Source organism: Alosa sapidissima, chromosome 10, assembly GCF_018492685.1.
Source record: "Alosa sapidissima isolate fAloSap1 chromosome 10, fAloSap1.pri, whole genome shotgun sequence".
In the NCBI taxonomy this organism is placed as follows: Eukaryota; Metazoa; Chordata; class Actinopteri; order Clupeiformes; family Clupeidae; genus Alosa; species Alosa sapidissima.
In genome coordinates this window covers 20,495,625-20,507,635 of record NC_055966.1, presented here as the reverse complement: position 1 = coordinate 20,507,635, position 12,011 = coordinate 20,495,625, and positions in this window count along the sequence as shown.

Sequence of the window (12,011 nt, the reverse complement as noted above, 5' to 3'; positions counted from 1 at the left end):
GTTGAGATACCATATCAGTTTCTAAAGAACACAGTGTACAGCCCATACTAAATGACTAGGCCTTAGTTATGAGTTATTGCCTATACACTACCGGTCAAAAGTTTGGGGTCACCACTCCATTATAGACAGAAAACCAGCTGAGATCAATTGCAGTATTTTTTTTAAACAGGGCAGCAGTTTCCAGATTATATTATGTGCTTACATAATTGCAAAAGGGTTCTCCAATGTTTTCTCAGTTAGCCTTTTAAAATGATATCAGATTAGTAAACAGAATGTGCCTTTGGAACATTGGATGAATGGTTGCTGATAATGGGCAGCATTAAAAATCAGCCATTTCTTTCTACAGTCGAGAACCCTTTTGCAATTATGTAAGCACATAATGTAATCTGAAACCTGCTGCCCTGATTAAAAAAAACAATGCAACTGATCTCAACTGGTATTCTGTCTATAATGGAGTGGAATGGAAATTTTTAAGTGACCACAAACTTTTGACCGGTAGTGTAGGTTAGGGTGGCCTATATCTCCGGGCCTGAGCTAGATCAGAACCTAATAAGATAAGTATGTGTCAAGATGTTCCAGTTGCCCTGCAAGGGGATTTGGAGTTTAACATTCACATGCAGCTACTGAAGTTTCTTTAGTATCCTTATAAGCTGCCCCTGGCAGAGAGTGATTCTATCATTATCGTCAAAACACAAAGGCAGTCACAACCACGTAACCAAGGAGATAATCCATACACAAGTTGAATGTGTAAACAGAGTGGGAGAAAAGCAGTTCCTGCATGCCGATTTGTTTTGTATACTTTTTAAAGCAGGCTGCAGGAGATTAATGGAGCTATTCACTTTCTTTGGCAGCAACGGCCCAGTAAGCTATATACATTTGACAGGCTCACAACACTGAGCTGAAACCAACAGATATACAAAATTAGTGCTCCCATCTGTCCATTGCTGACAAAACTGCTGACACTAGTTCTAGTTCCATGTTCAATAAGCTTAAATTTAGCGATGGCCTGGAGATAAATCATGCATTCAGATCCACAGAGGAAAAAGTCAGTTCACTTTCGTCTGCTTACAGAAGTTGATGACATGACAAACTGAGGGGTTGGTTGTGTATCCTGGAGTCTGCTGGCACAGACTGACCAGCATGCTATCAATGGAACCCACTTGTCCTTCCAACCACTGATGTCACTGATGTCCCCTGTAATTTGCACCCTGACAGATGTTGGAAGCGGAGTTGAGTGGCACACAGACACAGCTGTTTGGACCATGAAGGGGGACGGCCACAAGAGGACTGCATGTTTAACCCAGCGCATGTGTAACGGATGCCAGCTAGCTTAGCTGTGCTTGTGGAACGTTGGAAAACCTCACTCCCCGACGCCTCAAGAGTGCTGCTGGCATGTGAGCCAGTAGCCTGGGCTATTGGCTCAATTGTTAGCACACTCGCCTCCCGATCCGAGGTGCTGCTGTTCGCGGGTTCGAGTCCGGGCGTGTGCAGGGCTAATTCGCGCAGGTTACACATGATACTCTTAGATCATTTATTTTATCAGTTATCAGCAACAAAGAGATAATACGTAGGGTGAGTAACCATAAGAAAGGATTAATAAAGGGTAACTTATGTATGGGTGGATGGTAATTATAATAATAATAATACGCTTTATTTGTATATCACCTTTCATACACAGAATGCAGCTCAAAGTGCTTTACATTTGGAGCATTTAACACAATTACATTACATTACATTCAGCAGACACTTCTTGACCAAAGTGATATACATATGTCAGCTATATTACAAGGGGTCACATTGTCCCCGGAGCAACTTGGGGTTAAGTGCCTTGCTCAAGGGCACAACGGTGGAAGCTGGGAATTGAACCGACAACTTTCAGGCTACTGCACGCTAGCCCTAGCCTAGAAATCTAGACGCGCCCCTAGCGGCAGCAAATTATATTTGCTGCCAGGGCTAGTCTAGCAACTCTCCGTTGGCTTGTGAGCTCCAGAAATCGAAACTCAATCAGGCCAATGAAATCGTGTATAGAGTCGTTAGGTGGGCTTAACGTTGCAACGGTTTGGCTTGAATTCCCTGCTACTTGAAAACAAATAAGATGGATGTTGCTGTTGGCGAACAGTGTGACACGAGTTAAGCTTTTATTAAGTTGGCAAACGTTTGAACTAGCCAACTAGCTCCGCTGGTGGGAAACGCATGGGACTCATAGCGCTGCCGCTGTCCTATTGCGTGCAGAGGGAATTTGAAAGACAACTGATTATCCCGCCCCTCGGACTGAGCACTGCGAACGGCGAGTGCCCAGACCCTACATTTTAATGTGGGTCTGGCTCGTCAGGCTACGCTAGCCCAGCTCCTTAACCACTGCACTACCACTGCCCATAATAGAGAAAAAAATGTAATAATACAAACAAACAAACCAAACAAAACAATAAATAAAAGAGATTTAGAATTAAGTAAAAATGAGAATTCACAACATGGTAAGGAGATAGATACAAACACATTCAATACAACCAATGCATAGAAAATAGGAAGACGCTGTAAATAGCAGCAGTAAATAGTAAAATAATGTGAAGAAATAGGCTACAAGATAAATGGTAGAGAAGGGTGTGTGTTTTTGTTTATCTGAAAACCCCCATGATGACTTAACAGAAGAAGGATTTGACTTGTTTGTTTTGATGTGTCAGTGGAATGACTAGATGGGGGAGGAGGCAGTAAAGTATCCTACAATGATCTCCTATCAGCAATGTGTTACTCTGCCTCTGTAGCGCCATCTCCGCGGAGGTAGGGGAGTGAGGATTATAGCTGGGCTGTCTATAGAATGATCTTTTCCTCACTAAATCCCATTCAGGCTAACTTTAGAGGCTGAAATCATGATAGGTTTACAGATACAGAGAATAGGCCTAAGACAAACCAGTGTGTTTGGTAGTGGTTAGTTGCTATAGAGTCTGTGTATGTTTATATCTATGGTTTATATATACTTATACACTTCCAGTCAAAAGTTTGGGGTCACTTTCCCTCAGATTACATTTTGTGCTTACATAATTGCAAAAGGATTCTCCAATGTTTCTCAGTTAGCCTTTTAAAATGATATCAGATTAGTAAACAGAATGTGCTTTTGGAACATTCGATGAATGATTGCTGATAATGGGCAAAACATTGCATTAAAGATCAGCCATTTCTTTCTACAACAGTGGAGAACCCTCTGAGTGTTATGTTATCTAACACATAAAAGTGAAAAAGGTATTAAAAAGAGGTATTAAAAAAGGTATTAAAAAAAGGTATTAAAAAGATATTAGTACTTCTGCAGTAATGTCATCTGATGTGTTAAACTAAAAGAACAGTGATAGATTATATTGAATTGTGGCATGCAATACAAGTTTTTACATCCGAGACCTAGCCTATAAGAAAGCATTTAACCATTACTCTTAAAGAAAATGGAAATAAGTTTGGTGATAAACCACTTATCAGAACATATACACACAGAAATACTTCTGCACATGTGCACACGCGTTCACGGACATATTATTAAAGGTTAGGCGAACATGTTTTGGGCCAGGCCATATTCCTTACAGGCTGCTACCATTTCTCAGAAGCCAGGGCTTTTTCTTGCCGGCTGTCCCTCCCTCACTGTCTCTCTCACACACACTCTCTCTCTATTACCCCTCCTCCACTTGAGTACAGGCCAGGTTTGTGTTGTGGCCAGCAGTAGCACGTGTTCCAGCGCTGAACTTGCTGCCCCCCTGTCTGTGCCAACTCATGCTTCAAGTGGCGCTGTTTACGTTAGATGCTACTCTCTCACACACACACACACACACACACACTCCTCCCTCTCCTGTGTCACCTTCAAGTCTAGGCCAATCCCTGGCCAGCCTCGAGTCTAAAGACCAGAGGTTGGGTACAACTCCTGTTAGAAATACAGCAGTCAGCAGGCTTCTGCTGATGTTTATGTCCTGCTCTGTCAAAGTAACACACTCAGTCTCACATGTATATACACACACCTGGTGTGACCCAAGCTTGCCAGACTTAGGCCTGATGTGAAAGGTTGAAATGGCATTGGCCGGTAATTCAATCAATGTTTGAGCAGACTTGTTTTGAAATGGGCTACCTCACCAGCTATTTTTGGTGCTGTCTATTTTTCACTAATAATAGGATGGGTAAACAGCTGCTCTGAGTGTGTGTGTGGTTGTGTGTGTATCTTGGATATGTCTGCTTGTGAGTGGAAGAGAGGAACAGGGTCTGGCAAACAGAGGCTTTGTCAATCATTGCTCTGACAATAAATACATTAACGGCTTCTGTGCACTGCTATTTTTGTGTTTGTGGTTATGTTTAGGATACCTTTTGCACAGATTGTAGACTACATAATCAGACGGATTGCATGTCCTTCTTTGAAGTCAAGTAAAATAGTCCCAGTACATTATGAAGGGGTGTCCATATAAGGTAAATATTTCAGCATATAGTTGAGATTTTGACTATGGACACAAGACAACTTAGTTTTTTTAGTGTGTATTCCTTTACACCTAATGTTCAGTCAGTGCCTGTAGCCTTTGTTCCTGTTGAGCATGTGTTTAACAGACAAGTTGGGGCCTCATCATGAGGCCTGATCACGCAAAGATGTTGAACAAAGATGTTGATACTGAGAAGTGAATTTGGATAAGTTTGGATGAAATATGACTTGGTTTGTGTGTAAGCTGTAGCATGAATGTCAAAAGGCCCAGTTGCAGGTCAAATCAGATATTCTCCATCAGAGATTGGGGGGGATAAAAACTCAAGACCTAAAACCAGATGGGGTGCAGATGAAACTTGTGACTGTGCCATTTGGGTATGAACATGAACAGATTCATATCTCTGGACTTAAGCCCTCCCTAATTTGTGAAGAATAAGGACACTTTGTCCTTAACAGCAGATTTATATATATATATATATATATATATATATATATATATATATATATATATATATATAAAAGATTAGATGAGTGTGGCATTATAGCAGTTAAGGAGCTGGGCTAACATGCATTAGCCAGAAAGTTGTGCCCTTGAGCTTAACTGAACTCTGAGTTGCTCTTGGAAGACTGGCCCTTAATAATTGACATAATAAGTTGCTTTGGGTAAAAGCATCAGCCAAATGAGTAACTAATACATTTCAGAGTTCAGAGAGATTTATTCATCACGTACACAGTTATATCAAATAGTATACAACAAGCAGTGAAATGGTAAGCCTGGTAAGCTTCATAACTGTGTAAAGTAGAAAGAATCTAAGTAAAACAGATAAGATTAAAAGCAGAAGTTAATAATAAATAATACAATAAAATAATACAGTGACATGAATAATAATAATAATAATTTCAGGCATCTGCATCCTAGGACCCAGGTCTATTGGAGAGGGGCCTGTAGACTAAAATATTATAAAACAGAGGTATGCACCAAGACATATGACACATGGGTTAATTTCAGGGAGAGGCTCTCATAACCTGAGCAGTCATGAAGGAGAAGGGGATGGGGGGTTGTGCATATGCATCTGTGTCCACACAGAGGCAGAGAATGTTACGCAGCACTCAGAATGCAGAAATGTACACTATGACTGGTATGTACTCGAGGTTCTTCAAACTGGAAGTAGGACTGAAGTGATCGAAGAAGACGACACCTCTCTCTCTCTCTCACACACGCACACACATACACAAACACATATTGCATACCGAAAGTAGTGTTTCACTTATTCCAAAATGGATTCAATTAATTTTTTCCCTCAAAATTCTCCACACAATAATTGAATCCATTTTGGAATAAGGATGTAACATAATGAAATGTGGAAATATGCTGTGAATACATTCCATATGCACTGTATCTGTATTGCATGGATTCAACTAATTTTTCCAATTTTCCACAAGGACAAAGCAAAATTCAAGCTAATTTATCAAAAAGACTAAAGTGGACATTTGTACAGAAAGGGAGAGAGACAGCTGTTCTCCAACTGCCTGAGTTGTTTTTCTGCCTGTTTGACCGCTGTGACCCTTTACAGTCTGTTGATACCACACCCCCACACAGATAAACACACACACACACACTTCACTGTTTGGTGTGACAGGTTTCTATTTCTTTACAACATCTAAGTTGTAAACAAAGACTCACCCACCATGGACACCATGGAGTTTGAGACTGTGCAGATAAGTGTGCTATATTCTAAGCTGTGAACGATAGTCTTTTGGTAGGAGTTTCACACCTTTTGAAGAACATGTTTCAACAGTGTGTAGGAACAACAAACAATTGGCTCCAGTGATTAAAAGCACACTAAAGCCTTCAAGCAATGGGAAGTGGGTGTGTTGTATGTGTTCCAACGCCTTTGTTTATGCACTGTGTTGGAACTCTGTGAAAGCTATGTGATTGAAAACATTGAAATGATGATATGACATCAGTGGTTAAACAAGGAAAAATACTGCTCCCTCCCTTCCACCCTACCCATCCACACAGCTATGAGAGTTGCTTTTATGATCACCCTCAAGATCCTCCGCTGCGAGGCAACGCCCCAGCACCTTGGTATGTGTTCTGTCACCAGTCCAGGAAAGCGGTATAATCATCACATAAATTCCACCCCTAACCTACTCACCACCAGGCTAGCAAACTGTACAGTATGGCGGTTGGGTATTTTCTTTCAAAGACTCACCTGATTGGTTAATTTGTTTGAATAAGCAGAGAAAGCATGTGCTGAAAGGGAACTGAGGTCAACCTTCCCGTTTTTCTTTCTTTTTTTCTTGTATCACTCTCTGTCCTGTTCTGTCCTGCTTGAGCGCTCCCTAGCGGTCAGATTGGCTGGATAAAGTATGTTTAACATGCAATTCGCTGCATTCACACTACCACCACTATTCCACTTCATTATAGACAGAATACCTGCTGAAATCAATTGCAGTATTTTTTTTTATCAGGCCAGCAGTTTTAAGATTATATTATGCGCTTACATAATTGCAAACGGGTTCTCCAATGTTTCTCAGTTAGCCTTTTAAAATGATATCAGATTAATAAACAGAATGTGCCTTTGGAACATTGGATGAATGGTTGCTGATAATAGGCAATGTAGATATTTCATTAAAGATCACCCATTTCTTTCTACAACAGTCAAGAAGCCTTTTGCAATCATGTAAGCACATAATGTAATCTGAAAACTACTGGCCTGATTAAAAAAAAAAACAGATCTGACAACTGATCTCAGCTGGTATTCTGTCTATAATGGAGTGGAATGGAAATTTCGAAGTGACCCAAAACTTTTGACCAGTAGTGTATATGGAAACATCCATTCAACATAACATATAGCTCTATAACACTGAACATAACCTATGTTTACTCTATAGAGCAAGGCAGTAGTCATGATGTCAACATTGGGGGGGGACCAAATCTGTGGTGGGGTCTGAGGGACCCCCAAACAGAATTTCAATACATTTCCTACCATGCAAAACTATTGTTAAAAATCACAAACAAGTCGTTAGTTAGGTCAGTCAATTAGGTTATTTCAAACTTTTGACGGACATAGGCATAGCATGGATGGATTATGAACCCCTGGACACAGATGCCCCCCCCCCCCCCCCTCTGGTGAGTTTTGTGAAAAGAGAAGGGTGGAGAAGAAGCAACTTCACTGGTCCATCCCTGGACCCGTGACTCCATTTGTGTTCAAAATTAATACTTTAAAAGAAATTACAAACTAGAGTATCTTATGATAACCTCTATATTACACAGAATGTGGTTCTTTAACGACTGGATGAAAGTTTGCGCAGCAACAATGTACATATGTTTACAACATTGTGGATATTACCCTGACTGAGATATTCTTCTGTTAAAATGGAAATTAAAGTAATGTTTCAAAGTTAAGTTTGCACGACAGCAATAATGTGCACTCATGTTACATGGATATTATTTTTTGACTAAGGTATTCTGCTTTTATCATATAGTAAATTTCTATATGTAAAATCATAACAGGCTGCTCTGTTCTTTTGTGTTGTCGTTAAGCCCGTCTTTGGATAAGCCTAGTGCGTATGGCAGGTGCGCACATTTTATTTTATTTTTTGAGTCACATCCAAGGATAGTGGGGGTCACCAGTCTCTGGCACGGTTATTTTGGCGGTCGCGGGTTGAAAAGTTTGGGAACCCCTGGAGTAGACGGACATAAGCAGTGGCGTCGTGCCCATTGAAGTTAAGGGGGCACGTGCCCCCTCGGATTTTTCGTCCCTGATAATTTTTTGGAACTTTGTTCCTATTATGCTCCATAATAAGCCAGAGCCTATAACGACTCAAATGTATTCTTCTAGATGTGTAATAAACCGTAGCAAAATAGCTGATGACCAGTCAACAGCCCTTTTCCTAAAATTGGTGTCTGTGTATGTTCACAACTCACACGTGCATTGAGCTCGCAATGTTTTGCTTGTGTTGAACTGTTACAGTTAACTTTAGGCTACAGTTTAAACAGTTGAACTGTTACAGTTACAGTTTAAACAGATACAGTCAATGGTGTTGAAGTGGTAAGTAGTCTAGCTAAGCAATACAAAGTAGTGGAATTGTTTGTAGTTGACCAGGAAATTTTGACTTGATGATCAAATAGTTAGAACTATGGATTTGATGTTTTCGCGAATTCAGAGCATTACGTTAACGTTAGACCACATGGTGTCAGTATAACGTAGTCTAGGCTACTCTTACAAATATTTGGCAAAGTCTCCTGGTTCAATTGTTTCCAGTTTCGTAAACGAGCATGTTAGATTTGCAGTGACTACAAAATCCAACCTAATACCATTAGGCCTACCAAGGCATTGCGTTGGATGTTTCTCCACTTGTTCTCTTCACGTATCTGGCTGCTAATCCATGTAATGAAAAGGGATAGCCTACCCGTTCAAAAGGAGGCTTAAAGTTGTTTTATATAGGATCGCTATGACCGTGATGTAGAGGGCAAGAAAGTATAATAGTCTCTCTCGTGCTCATAACTTAGGTTATTATCAGGTCACTTGCTCATGATTTGCAGATAGCAACTTACAAATGAGGTAGCCTATTGCTTGCCATAATGGTCATGAAAAATATATTAGGCATAAAATATTCAAATATTTAGGGTTAACCTTACTCAGCACTGAAACCTGTCAAACTTCTTTCAAAGTCCTTCATCACATGAATTAAGATTAAAATAATTTCTGAGCACCACAAAGTCAGACCTCAGCAACTTTTTTAATGTAAGATTGTTCTTAGGTCACATATCGATCAAATCATAACAACTGCAATGATACTGTTTTTAAAATCATGTGTAGTAGGCCTAAGTGTAAATGTGTGTGTCTAAACATGCTTTAATGAGCTGAATTTGAGCTTACAGTTCTTTCACCAACCTATGTGTTTTACATTAACTTACAAAATAGATACTTTAGCTTAGTCCTCAGATAGAGGATGGTTACTGCTCTGTTAAGGTATTTCTGTCCCTCCCAAACTGCATTGAAATGGTATGTTTAGCAGCCAGAATTTCAAAATCTCCTGGGGGAGAAATCACCGACCCCCCTCTAACAGGAACACCCCCCCCTCCCCGAAAAAAAAAAGCCTGATTGTGCCCCCTCTGAATTTGCCCCCTCATTGCCTTGCATGACGCCCCTGGACATAAGATACAGTCTGAGGAGTTGCAGCTTTATTCAGTTACCCGCAACCTAAGTTTCCCTCACAAACTCTGATTTGGTCGCTATACTGTAGCTTATTCCCAGCTGAGCCATTTATGAGTGTTTAGTCCTAAATGAAAACGATTCATACTCTCTAGCCACTTACTCGCAATTCACTGACGTCAGGTTCACTTAAAGGAGCCACACATACTGTAGGGCTAGGCTACTGTTATGTTGACTGCTGTACTATTGAGGACTATTCTGTCCATCAATAATAGTACAGCAGTTCTGTCCATCATTTGGTGGTAGGTAAAATTACTGCAATAAAATTATGCTTATTAAATGCTTTCCCCAAATCACTTTTCACAATTTTTTTTCAAGAGTAATATTATCGGTTATCATATCGGTATCGGCCACAACAAACCAATAAATATCGGTTATCGTTATCGGCCCTAAAATTCCATATCGGTGCATCTCTATTCACTACACATGGGCCAAATAAGAATTATAAACAAATGTAACCTAGAAACATGGGCGCAGAAAACATGACAGTGTACAACCTCTAGAGGGCAGTACATACATAGAATACAATATTCATGATTTAATGCAACACATTCATGACTGATAAAACAGTTTTCAGACAGATAACCGGCAATGAAAATCATGACCTTTCCTATTTGGTGAGTGAATGAGTACTGAGGAAGGATGAGAGAAAATGGCAGACAGAAAAATGCTACTGTGTCTTAATCCAGGTGTGAAACAGACCGCACCAGTGTAACTGTTGTTCTCAGTGAGTGGATTTTCTTGTACTTTGCAGTAGCTTTCCATGTATTTCTATAACCCTAGAAAAAAGGGAGCCTTTTTCTGCGAAGTCTCCTGTGGATGCCTCAATCTCTCACTCACAGAGCAGCACAGTATTGTGCTGGTTGTTCAGTGACGTAGGAAGGTGAAACGAGGTTTATTGAGAAGATGCGAGTAAAATGTGCCATTAAAAAAGCTCTAAGCAATGCTGGGTAACGTCACTTCTGTTGACGTTCAAACAAAACAGAAAGCTAGCTTGCTATTTCCCCGTGCAATTGAAACTCTCCTAAATGCGCATCTCGCCGGTGATTTGCTGGAACAGTTTGTTATGTTTTTATGGAAAAGGTTTGCCCAAGTTGTTTTGTGTGGTATTTGGAGCCTGGGTTGTCCACAGAGATTGCGTTTTTTTTTAATTTACAGTGATTCAGGACACAGACAGCTAGCTAGATGGTGAGGTGATGTTTGCTGTAAGTGACAAAAAATGTTTTAGCCTAAAAAACGCATGACATCGCTTAGAGCACCTTTAAGTGGTGCTCCATGTCTTTGGGAAGGGTGCGTGCAAATGTGTGTCGTGCTACTCCCCTAGGTGGTGAATCGGCAGAGAGAGCTTACAGCTTTGGTGACATTGTCCATAAAAACACTCAGCATGTTGATGTTGTTGCCCTGAAAAAGGGTTTGTTTGTTGGCCTCACAAATAACCTGTGAGGGTGTGCAGGCCCTCTGAAGAAAAGAGTTGGACACGAACAGGTATAGATAGAGAGAGATGTATGTCTGTCTGTGTGTGTGCATGTGTGTGTGTGCCGTTTTTGTGTGTCTATGTTCTCGTTGTGAGTATCTCTCGAGTTTTGTACTCTGGAGACGAGGGTCGGCATGAGCATGTGTGGCAGCATGTGGAGCCCTCTACTGTGTCAGTGCCACGTGACTGCGCTAAATGTCAATGTAACCCATCTCCTGCCCAGCCATCTGTACTGGAATCGGATGTGGTATTCGGGCGTGGGCTCCATCTGAACCCTGTGGATGGAGGATTTTGTTGCTCTCTCTCTCTCTCTCTCTCTCTCTCTCTCTCTCTCTCTCTCTCTCTCTCTCTCACACACACCCACAAAGTTTACAGACTACAATATCTACCAATCTATCTATCTGTCTATCTATCTGTCTGTCTATCTGTCTGCCTCAAATTCAAAGTTGCTTTATTAGCATTGAATAAATCAGTGTTTTTAAAACTTTTGTTAAGAATAATAGGGTAAGTCTCTCTCTCTCTCTCTCTCTCTCTCTCTCTCTTTCTCTTTCCACTGTTCAGGACTATTCTGTCGCTCTGAGCAGCCTGGCAAAAAGGGCATGGCAAAGGCCATGGTTGGTTTTATAACTCAGCATCAGAATGTTGTTATCACACTCAGCTCTACATGCTGGTGAAGTATCGACATGCACCCACTAGCTGTGTGTGCAGTGTGTTCACGTCCTGCACATCCACAGCACCTCTGGCACAATGGATCGCTGCCATGTCCGAGGCCAAAGTGCTTGTCAGTGATTTGTGAATGTGTCCTCAATGTTTCGTAAATATGTCTGTTTGATGTGTGTGTGTGTGTGTGTGTGTGTGTGTGTGTGTGTGT